Raw genomic sequence first — 12,966 nt, 5'->3', positions numbered from 1 at the left:
ACTAAAATAGTATTATTATGAAGATAAATGTAGTGCCAACCATGTACGCAGCGCTTTACATACAGTATATCCAACATCAGCCCCTGCCCTCAAGGAGCTTACAATCTAAGGTCCCTATCTCACATACATACAGATACTAGGGGGCCAATCCACCTACCAGCATGTCTTTGGTGTGTGGGAGGAAACCCGAAAACCCGGAGGAAATCCACACAGGAACAGGGAGAACATGCAAACTCCATGCAGGGAGTGACCCGTTTGGAATTTGAGCACCCACTGCATATAAGCCTTAATGTAATATTGTAATTACAAAAGTCATTTTTTTTTATGTGCTCTTCATTAAAGTGATACTAAAGTCTTATTTTTAACAAATAAAAATTAAAAAAACAAACAAACATGTACTTATCTGCTTTGTGCATTGGTTTTGCACAGAGCAGTCACGATTTTTCTCTTCTTCTCGGGTCCCCCTTCGGTGCTCCTGGCCCCTCTCTCCCGTTAAGTGCCTCCACAACGAGCAGCTTGCTATGGGGGCACCCGAGCTGAGCCGCAGCTCCCCGTGTCCATTCAGACACGGAGCAGTGGCGCGCCCACTCCCTCTCTCTCTCCTCATCGGCTCATTGACTTTGATTGACAGCAGCAAGAGCCAATGGTGCTTTGCCGCAGTCTCATCCAATGAGGAGAGTGTGTCCTGGACAGCTGAGTCTCTTGTGCAACATCGCTGGATCGGAGGGACTTCAGGTAAGTATTAGAGGGGCCAAGGGGGGCTGCTGAACACAGAAGGCTTTTTATAGAATGCATTAAAGTGGAAGTAAAGTTCCACACATTACTTTTACCTATAGTAAAAGACCTATAGAGGTCTGAGATGGGGGAGGGGTGTCTGTACCTAGTGTAAGGGGGGGTGGGGGGCTCTGTACTTAGTGTAAGGGGGGGTCTGTACTTAGTGTAAGGGAGGTCTAGACATAAGGGAGGGGATCTATAGTGAAGGAGCGTGGTCAGTACTAAGGGGGACTATACTTAGTGGAGAAGGGGGTCTGTACTAAGGGAGGGGGGTCTACACTGAGGGAGGGTCTATACTGGTGGAGGGGGGGTCTGGACTGAGGTTTGTCTGTACTAAGGGAGGGGGGACAAGTCTGAGGGAAGGGGTTGGTTTATACTGAGGGGGGACTATACTTAGTAGGGATGCACCGAAATTTCGGCCGCCGAAACATATCGGCCGAAAATGGCCTTTTCGGCAATTTGCCGAAAGAGAAAAATGGCCGATAATGGAGCCGAAAATGGGGCGGGGCCTGGGCAGGGCTTTGCCCCCAGTGCTGCCCATTACGGGGGTGTCGTATACCGCAGAAGAGAGAGCCGCCGCCACCTGTTTGATTAGAGCACCAGAAACATCACAGCTTTCATTTCAATAGCTGTGTGTTCCCTGCCGTGCGCGCCATCATATACAGCCTCTCCCCCTTGTCCGGGCACTTTGATAGACAGATCACCCATGCCAGGATTGGACGGGTGATCGGTCTATCAAAGTTCCCCGGACAAGGGGAAGGGGCTGTATATGATGGCACACACGGCGGGGAACACACAGCTATTGAAATGAAAGCTGTGATGTTCCCGGCGCTCTAATCAAACAGGCGGCGGCTGCTCTCCTCTCTTCCCTCTCTTCCCCTGTACAGGGGACACTGGCAGGCTGGGCTGGCTGCACTGGGGACACTGGCAGGCTGGGCTGGCTGCACTGGGGACACTGGCAGGCTGGGCTGGGGACAAAGGCTGGCTGGCTGCACTAGGGACACTGGCAGGCTGGGCTGGCTTCACTGGGGACACTGGCAGGCTGGGCTGGCTGCACTGGGAGCACTGGCAGGCTGGGCTGGCTGCACTGGGAGCACTGGCAGGCTGGGCTGGCTGCACTGGGAGCACTGGCAGGCTGCACAAGGGACACAGGCTGGCTGGCTGCACAGGGGACAAGGGCTGGCTGGCTGCACTAGGGACACTGGCAGGCTGGGCTTGCTGGGCTGGCTGCACTGGCAGGCTGGGCTGGCTGCACTGGGGACACAGGCTGGCAGGCTGCACAGGGATCACAGGCTGGCTGGCAGGCTGCACAGGGATCACAGGCTGGCTGGCTGGCTGCACAGGGATCACAGGCTGGCTGGCTGGCTGCACAGGGATCACAGGCTGGCTGGCTGGCTGCACAGGGATCACAGGCTGGCTGGCTGGCTGCACAGGGATCACAGGCTGGCTGGCTGGCTGCACAGGGATCACAGGCTGGCTGGCTGGCTGCACAGGGATCACAGGCTGGCTGGCTGGCTGCACAGGGATCACAGGCTGGCTGGCTGGCTGCACAGGGATCACAGGCTGGCTGGCTGGCTGCACAGGGATCACAGGCTGGCTGGCTGGCTGCACAGGGATCACAGGCTGGCTGGCTGGCTGCACAGGGATCACAGGCTGGCTGGCTGGCTGCACAGGGATCACAGGCTGGCTGGCTGGCTGCACAGGGATCACAGGCTGGCAGGCTGGCTGCACAGGGATCACAGGCTGGCTGCACAGGGATCACAGGCTGGCTGCACAGGGATCACAGGCTGGCTGCACAGGGATCACAGGCTGGCTGGCTGGCTGCACAGGGATCACAGGCTGGCTGGCTGGCTGCACAGGGATCACAGGCTGGCTGGCTGGCTGCACAGGGATCACAGGCTGGCTGGCTGGCTGCACAGGGATCACAGGCTGGCTGGCTGGCTGCACAGGGATCACAGGCTGGCTGGCTGGCTGCACAGGGATCACAGGCTGGCTGGCTGGCTGCACAGGGATCACAGGCTGGCTGGCTGCACAGGGATCACAGGCTGGCTGGCTGCACAGGGGACACAGGCTGGCTGGCTGCACAGGGGACACAGGCTGGCTGGCTGCACAGGGGACACAGGCTGGCTGCATCTGAAGGGCACTGGTGAGGCTGCATTGATCTCTTGCATCATGTCCCCAGTCTCTGACCATCTCCTGTACCATGTCCCCAGTCTCTGACCATCTCCAGTACCATGTCCCAAGTCTCTGACCATCTCCAGTACCATGTCCCCAGTCTCTGACCATCTCCAGTACCATGTCCCCAGTCTCTGACCATCTCCAGTACCATGTCCCCAGTCTCTGACCATCTCCAGTACCATGTCCCCAGTCTCTGACCATCTCCAGTACCATGTCCCCAGTCTCTGACCATCTCCAGTACCATGTCCCCAGTCTCTGACCATCTCCAGTACCATGTCCCCAGTCTCTGACCATCTCCAGTACTATGTCCCCAGTCTCTGACCATCTCCTGTATAAAAATATTTTTTAAAAACAGTCATTTTCAGTATCGGTCATTTTCGGTATCGGTTTTTGGCCTAGTGTATTTTTCATTTTCGGTATCGGTTTTGGCACCAAAAAACCCATTCGGTGCACCCCTAATACTTAGTGAAGGGGGGTCTGTACTAAGGGAGGGGGGGTTGGTACTAAGTGGAGGGGGGTCTGCATTAAGTGAAAGGGGGTCTGTACATAGTGGAGTGGGGATCTAGACCGAGGGAGCGGGGTGGTCTATACTTAGGAAAAAGGTGGGTGTATACTGAGGGAGGGGGCCTGTACTTAGTGGAGGGAGGTCTGGACTGAAGGAAGGGGGGTCTATACTGAGGGAGGGTGGTCTGTACTGAGGGAGGACTATACTTGGTGGAGAGGGGGGTCTGTACTGAGGGAGGGGGGGTCTATTCTTAGTTGAGCGGGGGGGTCTGTACTGAGGGAGGGGGGTGGTCTATACTTAGTGGAGAGAGGGGCCTATACTGAGGGGGAACTATAGTTGGTGTAGAAGGGGGTCTGTACTGAGGGAGGGGGGTCTATTCTTAGTGGAGGGGGGGGTCTGTACTGAGAGGGTGGAACAACACCATGTTTTACCACACCAGGTGACACTAACCCTAGTGACGCCACTGATGAGGCTTACCTATAGGTAGTGTAAATAGTGTAAACTGTGCCAGTTTAGGAGATATTTACATTACATACAGCCAGTGACGTCACTGGTGCATGCGCTCTGAAGGAACGGCCAGCCGTGCCAGAATCGTCAGCTCCCGCGTGCATGCACGGGAGTGACGTCATGGTGGCTCTGGCCAGTCACAGATCCGGAGCCTGTGAACCCGGAAGCAAGACGGGGTGAAGATGGGAACCCACTGCAGCTCTGAGATCTCGGCGCGTGAGGGCTTCGTTTTAAGGCAAGTTTAATATAATGTGCTAGTATGCGATGCATACTAGCACATTATGCCTTTACTTTGCAGGGTGTGTAAAAAAAAAAAAAAAGAAGTCCAGTGGTATACAAGCGCTTTAAGATGAAAAAAACCTTCTGCCTTTACAATCACTTTGAAGCAATATTAAACCCAAAAGGAAAGATTTTATATATTGCACCTTACCAATCCTTAGATGCGGTTGCTGCATTCGTTTTCTTGTTTACACTTTTTTCCCTTTATTTCACCTGGTGATCCTGCTAGTAACACATTTCCTGACTTAGGTTGTCTACATTCTGGATGAAGGAGAAATGGAGACACCTTTGGACAGCAGCATTGTCAGTCTGGGGAGAATATAGTGTTTGATGCACTAGCAGATTTAGATGGACTTGACTAATTAAAGCTGAACTTCAACTAATACTTTATAAGCAGTTAAAGCGAACTGTTTTTTTTTTTCTTCCTTTTTGGATAAAGGTTTTACATACATAAATAAAAGCACCCCTAAAAGTGTTAAATGATTTGTCTCAACCCTGTAACTGGAGAGGTTGGTCTGTTTTTTTTTTGCTATTCAGCATTGCGCTAATTTAACTGGCAATTGCAACACTGTATGCCAATAACATTTTTACCACTTTTTCACACAAATAGAGCTTTCTTTTGGTGACATTTAATTACCACTGGGTTTTTTTATTATATAAATGAAAAAAGACTGAATATTTCTGTTATAAAAGTTTGCGAACACATAATCTTTCTTCATAAAGTTAGGCCTTAGGCCTCATGCACACGAGACGCTGTTAAACTTGCGTTCAGAAGCAGTTGGACACTTTTTTCAACTGCCCCTGAACCCATTCAATGCTATCCTATGTGTCCATGTACACAGTCTCGTTTTTTGGCGTTTTTAGGCAGTTGCGTTTAACCTCGTTTTCCAGAAGCAAAAAAAAATGGGTTCAGACGCAAAAGTTTTCCACGTTTCAGACGCCAAACACTGCTAAATGCCGGTACCGCGTTTAGCCGCGTTTGCGTTTATAAGTGTTTTTAAAGGAACATTTTACAACCCGACTTTGGGACCCCATATCTCAGGGCCACTTGGTACTAGGAACCCCAAATTTGTTGTGCAAACACAGTGGACCAATCACTACAACACATCCAAATTTGGGGTTCCTATCACCAAGTGGCCCTGAGATATGGGGCCCCAAAGTCAGGTCGGAAAATGTCATTCTCTGCTGCAGAAGTGCTTGACATTTTGCAACCCGACTTTGGGGCCCGTATCTCGGGGCCACTTGGTGCTAAATTTGGATATGTTGTAGTGCTAGGTCCACTGTGTTTGCATACCAAATTTGGGGATCCTCGCACCAAGTGGCCCAGAGATATGGGGCCCCAGGGTCAGGTCAGAAAATGTAATTCTCTGCTCTGCAGACGCTTCTAGACGCAAACGCGGTAAAACGCGGCTAAACACGGCATGCAAACGCGGCAAAACTGGCGTTTCTAAATGCCGGTTTCAGCTTTTAAAAACATGTGTTCAGCAGAGTTTGCACCAGCGTCTCGTGTGCATGAGGCCTAAAATGTATTCTGCTACATTTCTTTGGTAAAAATAACCAAATCGGGGTATATTATTTAGTCTGTAGGAAAGTTATAGAGTCCACAAACTAGGATAGATTATATATATAATTATATATATATGTGTATATATATATATATATATATATATATATATATATATATATATATATATATATATATATATATATATATATACACATATACATATACATATACATACACACACATATACATACATACACACACACACACACACACACACACATATATATCTGAGAAGCCGATCAATCCTGATGTACCAACGGTCTATATAAAATTTCTTGAGGCCCAAAAATGCCAGCACAGTACAGATATTCCCCAAATAACTCCTTTTTGGAAAGTAGACAGTCTATAGTATTTAGTAAGAGCCATGGCGAGTTTTTAAGTCACAATTTTTTAGAAAATTACGAAATTAAATTTTTTTTTTTCACAATCCTTTTTTTATTACATCCGGTCACCGGTGCAGTACAGCGTCATCATATAACTGCCTATAAGATGCAGCCTGCCTGTGCCCATCATGCAGCTTACCAGTGCCCGTCATGTAGCCTGGCAGTTCCCGAATCAGAGCGGCGATCTCCATGTGTCACGGAGCTGCATTTGAATTGCCCGGGTCACAGTAACAATGTCCCGCCTCCTGTAATCACGTCACACTGATTTAATGTCCCACCATTGGATCAGTGTGCCATCTGTCACAGGAGGCGGGACATTGTTACTGCGGTCTGTGTAGTTAAGCTCCGTGACACACAGATCGCGGCGAGGAGGGAGGGGAGGAGGAGAAGAGAGGAGAGGATAGCGGTGCGCCGCGCCAGAATGACACCCCCGTAATGGGTGGCACCAGGGACAGCGCCCCGCCCCATTTTCTGCGCCATTATCGGCGTGATTTCTCTTTTAGCAAAGTGCCGAAAACGCCATTTTCGGCCGAAACATATGTTTCGGCCGCCGAAATTTAGGTACATCCCTAATGATTACTGTTATAAGCAATAGTTTTAGCCATCATTAATGGCTTTCATTTATGAATGATGGATGTTACTATTGTGATGCTGTGACTGGCTACAGCTAATCACATTGGACAGGGTGCTGCGATTGGGCCAGGTACCATGTGATCACTGTGGGCCAATCACAGCATCATAATAGTAAGCAAAACAGTCATGAATGGAAGCCAATCATGACTGTTTTGATTACATTATAATCGTGTGATCGTTATGACTGGTCATAGCAATCACATGATACCCTGGCAGCTCACAGCAGCCGAGTACCAAATGCTGTGAGAGTGTGTAGCGTCCACAGGATCGAGCCAGTGCACATGTGCGCAGTGACGTACCAGTACGCTGCTGAGCCTTTAGATGCTCCCAATAAAAGTATGGTGGGTGGGAGGCAAGTGGTTATAGAAAGTTGAAAAAATACGAGACGTATTGGCAGGATCGCCAGGTGAAAATACAGAGAAAAAAAACCTTAAAAAAAGAAAACTAATGCAGCCATCACATCAAAGAATTTAAAATTGCAACTTACATACATTTTTGTTTTTGGCTTTATTACTGCTTTAAAAAAATAGCAGGTGATCGTGTCATAAAGGTCCTTGTGCAGGCACTTCCATTTAATGGATGGCAATGGTCTGATGCCGTCTCCCAGTTGCTTCCATTACTTATCGCCCTCTGTCACTCATTCTCTTAATGGATACTACAAGCAGCTGTTCTGACATATATTGCACAGGCATGTTCCATTGCCGTCACCTACATGAGAAATACCACGCAGCCATTGCTGGTGTACATGTAGACAGAAAGTGGCCGCAGGAGACAAGCAGTGCTAATATGTAAGAAAGTATGAAAAAAGTTAAGAAAACAAATGACAAGCGTTTATGTCACGCAATGCTTTAGCACACTGAAAGTCATTGAGTTAGGATGTGTTCTGTAGAAGGCTTGTAGTCTGCAGCCAGTAGAAGGGTGTCACCCATTGGTCTGCAGGGCTGGGACAGGAAAGGGGTCATGTAACTGCTCAGAAGGATTTGTCATCACACCAGCTTTCCACTTATACAGCAGGATATTATCTCAGAGATGTAGATTCACTAGAACAATTGAATATGTAGGTCCCCCCACACCCACAATCTGATTAGGAACATTTTCCCAGAATTCAGTTCTCCTGCACCCAGACCAATAGGATAAGCAGTGGAAGTGTTCATATAACTGGATACAGTTAGGATTTAAAAGCAAACAGAACACTACTTTGCCACGGATTTTTATTTTTTCAGCATGAAACTGAAAAATGAGAGCAATAAAAACAAAGTGCAGACAGTAAGCGGCATGACCTCATGTATGATGTCCGATGCTGGCCGACAACAAAGCCGCACTGAGGTTTGGGCAAAAGGAAATGGACAACATTCCATCTCCGCTCAGTTACCAGCAAATTCCATGGAAGCAAAAATCCTATTTTTTTATACATTCGTTCTCAAGTTTTGAAAATATGTTTTATACATTATTGTAAATAATCCAAATGTAAAAGTAAGTTAAAAAGCTTCTACTTTGTATTGGACTGCCCCTGCAATGCAAAGGATGAATTGCTCCTTTACTCTATGGCAGTGATCTCCAAACTGCAGACTTTTGCTTGCCTTTATTCGGCCCACTAACCTCCTACTGATACCAACAATCTGGCACTATTCCTGCCACTGACACCAATGGCGGGGCATGATTCCTGTCACTAACACCAATGGTGGGGCACGATTCCTGCCAGTGACACCAATGGCGGGGCACGATTCCTGTCACTAACACCAATGGCGGGGCACGATTCCTGCCACTGACACCAATGGCGGGGCACGATTCCTGCCACTGACACCAATGGCGGGGCACGATTCCTGCCACTGACACCAATGGCAGGGCACGATTCCTGCCACTGACACCAATGGCGGGGCACGATTCCTGCCACTGACACCAATGGCGGGGCACGATTCCTGCCACTGACACCAATGGCGGGGCACGATTCCTACCACTGACACCAATGGCGGGGCACTATTCCTACCACTGACACCAATGGTGGGGCACTATTCCTACCACTGACACCAATGGTGGGGCACTATTCCTGCCACTGACATCAATGGTGGGTGAGGCACTATTCCTGCCACTGACACCAATGGTGGGGCACTATTCCTGCCACTGACACCAATGGTGGGGCACTATTCCTCCCACTGACACCAATGGTGGGGCACTATTCCTCCCACTGACACCAATGGTGGGGCACTATTCCTGCCACCGACACCAATGCTGGGGCACCATTCCTCCCACTGATACCAATGGTGGGGCACCATTCCTCCCACTGATACCAATGCTGGGGCACTATTCCTTCCATGGATACTAACAATAGGGCACCATTTCTTCCATTGGCACCACTGATAGGGCTCCAATACTTCCACTCACACCAACAACAGGGCACCATTTCTTCCACTGGCACCACTGATGGGGCTCTGATCCTTCCACTCACACCAATGGGACACTATTCCTACCAATTACACCAATAATAAGGCACTATTCCTTCCCCAAATACAAAGTTGGGACATAGTTTACTCCCACTGATGCCGACACATTTTCGACTCTCACTGGCCAGTCCGGCCCCCTAAAGTCTGAAGGACAGTAAACGGCCCTTTGATTAGAAACTTTGAAGACATCTGTTTTAGGAGACCAGAAAAAAAAATGAAAACTTACCCAATCCACCACTCCCGCAGGCTGCCTCCAGGATGAAAGACCAGTGCCTATTTTCCCCCATGCCCTAGCAGCCCAATGACCTGTGACATCCAGTCCAATGCAGAGCATGTAGGAAAATGTAGAGGGACAGTCCACTGCAGGGTGTAGAGGATTAAAGGAGAGTGGCAGTCCCACTCAAGGGAGGGTTTTTACTTTCCCCTGATATAGGCTTTAAAGCCCATCTCTATTCAAATGTCTAGAATAGAGTAAGAAAGGGTTAGAGTCTCTGTAGGGCGGCACAGTGGTGCAGTGGTTAGCACTCTCGCCTAGCAGTAAAAAGGGTCGCTGGTTCGAATCCCAACCACGACACTACCTGCCTGGAGTTTGCATGTTCTCCCTGTGCCTGCGTGGGTTTCCTCCGGGTACTCCGGTTTCCTCCCACACTCCAAAGACATGCTGGTAGGTTAATTGGCTTCTGTCCAAAATTGGCCCTAGTATATGAATGGGGACCTTGGATTGAGGGTAGGGACTGATGTGAGTGTGCAATGTACAGGGTTAGGAACAAGGGTCAGGGTTGTAGACACACACTCACTCAGGTTGAACTGGATGGACTGGTGTCTTTATTCAACCTTACTAACTATACTGGTGTTAGGACCACTGGTGGGAAGACAGGACAGGAACTTATCTGAAACACCTACTCACCCTATTTCTTCTGGTGACTGGAGTGAAAAAAAATCATTCCAGCTGGTTAATGAATAGCAATAAAAACCTGGCAGGTGTTCTAAGCCTTCCCTACTGTATCCAAAACTAAAGTTGGCTGGAGCAGGACATTAAAGGGCCAAACTGCATGCAGGTTAGTGGTGTGCAATTTGTATGGGAAATGTTGTTACAATGCATCACACAATGAGTTCTGTGAATGGGCAGAGGAGATGCTGTCATAAAACTCTATGGGGGTTATTTACTAAAGGAAAATCCACTTTGCACTGCAAGTGCACTTGGAAGTAAAGTCACTGTAGATCTGAGGGGAAAATAAAAAACAGCATTTTAGCTTGCCCATGATTGGATAACAAAATCAGCAGAGCTTCCACTCATTTCAGATCTTCCCCTCAGATTTACAGCGACTGCACTTTCAAGTGCACTTACAGTGCAAAATGGATTTGCCTTTTCGTAAATAACCCCCAATGTGTCATGGAAGTGTAGTTAAAGCGGAGCTCCACCCTAAAGTGGAACTTCCGCTCATTGGATTCCCCCCCCCTCCGGTGCCACAATTGGCACCTTTCAGGGGGGTGCAGATACCTGTATAATACCATTACACGTTCCTAATGTGCATGGTGCTGTATCCCCCCAAATATATTACTAAACTTCAGCGTTAAATGTAAAAAAATTACACAGCAAGTGTTTAAGTGAAAAACTGTACAAAATATACACTATTATTTTTATTATTATATATGCCCCTACACACCTGGGAGGAGATTTACTAAAACTAGTGCACACAGAATCTAAAACAGCTGTGCATAGTAAACCAACCAGCCTCCATATTTTAGCCTACGTTCACATTGGAGGCGGGTTTGAAATTGTGCGAGTTCAGCTGAACTCTTGCGATTTCATTCCCGAATTTCATTACAACTTTGGGGGCGATTTCACAGACATTGGTGCGGGTTCACGCAATGGCCAATATATGATGCCGTTTTTTTTGAGCCGATATGTTAGGCCGATTTTTTTATTTTTTTCCCCCTTCATCTCATAAAATCTAACAGTTAGACCCCTTTCACACTGGGGCGTTTTTCAGGCACTTTTGGGCTAAAAATAGCGCCTGTAAAGTGCCTGCAAAACGGCTCCCCTGCAGTCTCAGTGTGATATCCCGAGTGTTTTCACACTGAGGCGATGTGCTGGCAGGATGTTAAAAAAACGTCCTGCAAGCAGCATCTTTGGAGCGGTGTATACCACCACTCCTGCCCATTGAAATGAATGAGCACCACTGCCGAAGCGCCTGTAAATCACTTCGGCAGCGGCGCTACTTGGGCGCTTTTAACCCCTTCATCGGCCGCTAGCTGGGTTATAAGCACCCCGCTAGCAGCCAAATAGCGCCGCTAAAATGACGGTAAAGCGCTGCTAAAACTAGCAACATTTTACCGTCAACGCATACCCGCTCCAGTGGGAAAGCAGCCTTAAAGCAGGGTTCCACCCAAATTTTGAACAATATCTGTATGTATTCTCTTCCTTGCCTAGATGCTGACATGCCGTTTAAAAAAATTTAAATCGCCGTAATTACCTTTTACTTTTCTATTCTTCTTTGCACTTCCTGGTTCTCCTCCCGTGGGAGTAGGCGTGTTTCTAGCCTCTCCCAGACTCCTGGGAGCTAGTCTCAGGCTTCCCAGGATGCCACTGAGCATGTGCGGGAACGAGCAGTGAATGCTGGGAGCACAGCATTCACCACATCCAGGAAATAAATGCTTGTGGGCTTCAAATGCCCACAATGAAGATGGAAACCGCCTGCAGTGAATAATATAAGTTATTCTTTCCGACGAAATCTGACACAGGCGGACATATTACACACAATATGTGAGTATGTAATGCTGAGAAGAAAAGTTTGTGAATGAACTCAAAAAAAAAAAAAACGATAGATAGGTGGACCCCCGCTTTAAGTAATAAGTGATACAGAAAATTTCTTACATTTAAAAACATTTATTAAACAAAACAAACCTCCAATCAGTTCACTTGTATGTATAAATTTAGATTAAAAAACAAACTATATCTTAAATATTAAATACACAAAAACAGGTCATCAAAACTTTTCGACGAAAAAAAAAAAAATGAGCTAACTTTCCCGTTTTAGTTTTTTTTTAAATTTAATTCGTGTATTTTTTCCAATACAATTGCGCTTGAAAGACCGCTGCGCAAATGCCGTGTGACATAAAATATTGCAACAACCGCTAAAAACAGCATTTTAGCTTGCACATGATTGGATGATAAAATCAGCAGAGCTTCCCCTCATTTCAGATCTACCCCTCAGATTTAGAGCGACTGAACTTCCAAGTGTACTTTCAGTGCAAAGTGGATTTGCCTTTCGTAAATAAAGCCCATTGCATCTCTTTGCTTCTTTTCTCAGACTTGGCAGGCTTCCCAGATCGGAGAAACAAGTCGCTCCACGGAAGACTTCAGGCAACTTGCATTGACTTCTATTAGACCCCTTTCATACTGCCATCGTTTTTCAGGCGCAACATCGCTAAAAATAGCACCTGTATAGCGCCTGAAAAAAACGGCTGTTTTCACACTGGAGCGGTGCGCTGGCAGGGAGTCACAAATAGTCCTGCCAGCAGCTTCTTTGGAGTGGAGAGCATTTTTTTTCCTCAGTTTAGGCCGATACTTATTCTTCTACATATTTTTGTTAAAAAAAAAAAAAAAAATATCGCAATAGGCATTTATTGATTGATTTGTGCAAAAGTTATAGCGTCTACAAAATAGGGGATAATTTTATTAAATTTTTTTTTTTT

The 12,966-nt window shown here is 47.5% G+C and overlaps 1 protein-coding gene across 2 annotated transcripts in view; it reads right to left on the bottom strand.

Moving 5' to 3' along the window:
* CASKIN2 (CASK interacting protein 2) overlaps nucleotides 1–12,966 on the bottom strand; it is a 126,242-nt gene that overhangs the window by 51,988 nt on the left and 61,288 nt on the right. The window lies entirely within an intron of this gene.

Source organism: Aquarana catesbeiana, linkage group LG12 (genome assembly GCF_042186555.1).
Source record: "Aquarana catesbeiana isolate 2022-GZ linkage group LG12, ASM4218655v1, whole genome shotgun sequence".
In the NCBI taxonomy this organism is placed as follows: domain Eukaryota; kingdom Metazoa; phylum Chordata; class Amphibia; order Anura; family Ranidae; genus Aquarana; species Aquarana catesbeiana.
Note: the sequence above shows the minus strand (reverse complement) of the source record. Positions and strands in the feature narration are given on the sequence as shown.